Here is a 4,282-nt window from a genome sequence, read left to right on the forward strand (position 1 = left end):
TATGTGGCTGCATAGGGTCTTATTTGTGGCACATGGGGTCTTTGCTGCAGCACGTGGGCTCTCTAGCTGTGCCTGGGCTCAGCAGTTGTGGCGCACAGGCTTATGAGTTGCCTCATGGCAAGTGGGATCCTTAATCCCCCAACCAGGGATCAGACCCATGTCCCCTGAACTGGAAGGCGGATTCTTAACCACTGGACCACCAGGGAAGTCCCAAATATGGATTTATTAAGAACTTATTTACAGTAGGAATGTTGGGTCCAAAGATGGATCAAATTCTCTGTATAACAAAACAAAAAAGTTTGGAATTTTCAGAGCTGAATGTGGAGAAGTGAGTGAATTCTAAGGCAGTCATGGAGGTTTGGCTCAGAATTATCTATTCCAGTTTTCTTCGAGTATGACTTCCTTTTCCTGTGAAGAGCAGGAAGCTAAAACAGATTTCTCCAGTTCGTTTTCAGCTGATGATCGAGGTTTGATTCAGCTTCCATTTCAGATGCAGTCACATGACACTTGAAATTTGAACTGAGATAAATGGGATGCTGGGCATGCATTTGACCAGTGTGGGTTATAGCAGAGGTTCTCTGTCTCTGAGGCTTGCCCATTGAGCAGAAATAGATTCTGGATAGTAGAAGAGCTGGCATGATGTGGGCCTCTGAAGCTAGAGTGGCAGCTTCCTGGTTTTGCACAAGGTTTCTTGAATGGAGCACAGTTAAGCTGTTCAGAACCGGTAGCAGTAGCTGATTTAGCGGCTCAGAGTTACGTACGTAATACAGGGTGCCTCCTGGTTTCATAAGCACCTACCTTCCTGATTTGGTAGGAGCAGCTCCTCTGGCAGCCTGGTTCTGCAGTACAGACTTGAGAAGAGATTCTGGAATTGCATCCTACAGGTTTTTTGTTTAACCACCTTAGTAATTCCATAAATCACCTGGCATGCTGTAATCCTTTTATTCAAATTGTCTAGCACATTGTCTAACCCGTTCACTGCATCAGAATATTGACCAATATGCAGCCCCATAGAGGACATACAAAGAGAGGCCAGGCCTTTCCTGTGGTAAGTTAACTTGACTAGTGTCCTCCATTTGGCCAAGGAGGATTACCTCTCCCATTTCTGAAATTAGAGGAGTTCTAATTTTTATGAGACTAAGCCCCTATAACACCTTTGTTTTGCATTTTGAAATCTGTAAGCTCAAAACACATCCTCATATATTATCTTCCACAATCTCCAAAGTAGTAAAGTATCTTTTTTTGCTTCAAAGAAGAGGAGACTGAAGTGCAGGGATTAAGTACTTATTAGAGTACTTGGCAAAACTGAAGTCCCACTGTGGGGTCTTTTTCTGGTTAGTCATGGTCTGACTTACACCTTTTGAGATGATAATCTCTAGTTGGTGCTGGTTTTTCTAAAAGCATTTGCTTTTTTATTTTTAAAAATTCTCTTTATATATTTAGGCTGTGCTGAGTCCTCGTTGCTACACACGGGCTTTCTCTTCTTTCAGAAAGCGGGGGCTCCTCTCTACAGTTTGGTGCTCAGGCTTCTCTTGTTGTGGAGCCTGGACTCCAGGAACACAGGCTTCAGTAGCTGTGGCACCTCGGCTTTGTGGAATGTGAAATCTTCCCAGACCAGGGATTGAACCCGTGTCCTCTGCATTGGCAGCCAGATTCTTATCCACTGGACCACCAGGGAAGCCTGGTGCTGATTTTAAATTGTATGGCATTATTTATTTTTAGGGACCCTTAAGGAATCATCTCATTAAAGGTTATTCTGTTGTTCTTCAGCCCCCAAACTCCTTACAACCTAAAAATATTGATGGACAAGGCTTGAAGGAGTCAGTCTGCAGCAGGATGTCTTTCATAGTCCTGATCTATAGATTATAAATAGGTTATTTTCACATTAATCTGATCCTCTTATTATTGTCTCTGAGTTCAGAGAGGCAGAATGTTTTCCACAGGGTCCTAGTGCTTGGTAAGTTGCAGTGTGGATTCTGAAACCAAGTAGTCATGGCTCTTTCTGCTATTTCAAACTGTTCCCCAGTGAGTAAACGCTGCTGCTACTACTGCTAAGTCGCTTCAGTCGTGTCCGACTCTGTGCGACCCCCCAGACGGCAGCCCATCAGGCTCCGCCATCCCTGGGATTCTCCAGGCAAGAACACTGGAGTGGGTTGCCATTTCCTTCTCCAATGCATGAAAGTGAAAAGAGAAAGTGAAGTCACTCAGTCATGTCCGACTCTTTGCGACCCCATGGACTGCAGCGTACCAGGCTCCTCCATCCATGGGATTTTCCAGGCAAGAGTACTGGAGTAGGTTGCCATTGCCTTCTCCAGAGTAAACGCTAGATGAGATGAAAATTGTTCATAGAATATTAATCCAGGATAATGATAAAAAGGATAAAACTTTTTATCCTTTTAGATGTCATTCATGTTCAGCTTAGGGAAAAGAAAAGTGGTTATCAGCTAGTTCTCTATTTCGTTGCCGTATTTTTCTGTAGTAAGAGGATCTGAGTGCCTTCTAGAAGCCACAGCTTAAGTTCTGTTTTTTCGTTGCTGAGTTTTGTTGTAGCTTTAAGTTAACGCTCTGATTTCATTTAGAAGCTTGAGGATTCTGGTATCTGGGAGGATGCTTCTTGCCGTGTCCTTCTCCAGGGGATCTTCCTGACCCAGGGAGCAAACCTGGGTCTCCCGCATTGCAGGCAGATTCTTTACTGTCTGAGCCACCAGAGAAGCCCTCTGGTACATCAAGACTCAGTTCAAATGCTCTCTCAGGAGACCTTTGCTCTCCCATGTCTGTTCTTTAACTCTGATTATATTCTATGTTTATATAAATGTTAATCCTCTATTAAGTGAGAGCAAGGGCTGCAACTTAAGCAGCTCTGTCCTCCTATGGTGCTGAGCCAATCCCTTGAGCAAAGAAAAGCATCTGCTATTCTCCGTGAAGTGTCTGTCCTCAGTAAGCCTGTCAGTAGCTCCAGGAGTGAAAGGACTAGAAACTCGACAACTATTATGCAAACCTAGAAGTACTGTACCAGAATGATTTTCAGCATTATTAACACTTCACATCTTATAATTAGCAGTTACAAGTCTGCCAGTGCAGAGTCCTGAGATCACAAAACTAAGTCAACTGCAGTCTCACTTTGACACTAGTGTACAGTAAGACACCACGGCGGCCTGGTGTTTTGCATTTTTGCCTCTTCCCCATCTGGCCCCTGCCCACACTATATGCTCCAGCTCATGAGTCATCTTTTCATCTGTGTGGTACAGAAATCTGCTATTCCTGAAATGAAGCCACATTTGCAAGTTCCAAGTAGTTTTCAAAACTATTCTGTGTGGACTGATTTTATACCAGAGAAGGAATCATCTGTTTTTGTAGGAATGTCCAGTTCACACAGGCTGAAGGGCCTGCCTCTGGTGTCACTCACTCTACCGAAAACCTTTGAACAGGGTTTGTATTTCTCATTCAGTTGTAACAGTGGTCAGTACACAATGATAGTGAAGAGAGATTGCAGCCAAAACTTATTTGTTGAGGAAATGCTGGTCTGGCAGAGGCAGCCCAAGCACTGTTATTTTTCAGTACTCTTTGGGAAAGAAATACCACATTCAGAGGAGTTTGGGAGGCAAGCTATAAGCTGTAGAAAAGCCACGTTCAAAATGTTAACAGCCTCTTTCTTGTCTGCATTTCATTTTTCTACATCTTTAAATGAGGGACTGAAATTAGATTTTTATAGGGTTCTTCCTTAAATACTTAATTTTCCTTCTCAACAGAAATACTAATAGGCTCTCAAAATAACTTTAGGAAAATGTTCTTAATTTACATAATGGTTGACATGATAAAGGAAATCTGTCAAGAGGACTTGACCTTACACAGCTGTAGGGAGTGGCAAAGTCTGAGGCTGCGAGTTGAAGTGCACAGGACAGGCAGTCGCAAAGGATGTAGAGTTGGGAAGAACAAGCTGGAGCCCACCAGGACACATTAAAATCTGTGTCAGTTCTTGCCTGACCTCGACCCTGCATCAGAGAAGTTGAAAGAAGAGCCAGTGGAAGGTGGCGCAGTTGCAGGCGCAGACGCGGATTCACACTGAGAAGGTGAGCCGCTAGGGAAGCTACTCAGTACAATGTGTGTGGGGTGCAGAGTGACTACTGCTTCATCCTGGCCCTCCGTATCTTGCCCAGGAACTTGTGGCTCAGTCTAACTGGAAACCCCCTTCAGTATTCTCTCCTGGAAAAACCCGTGGACAGAGGAGCCTGGTGGGCTATTTATATTTAGTCCATGGCGTTGCAAAGGGTCAGACATGGAT

The sequence above is a fragment of the Dama dama genome, chromosome 4 (assembly GCF_033118175.1).
Source record: "Dama dama isolate Ldn47 chromosome 4, ASM3311817v1, whole genome shotgun sequence".
Taxonomy (NCBI): Eukaryota; Metazoa; Chordata; class Mammalia; order Artiodactyla; family Cervidae; genus Dama; species Dama dama.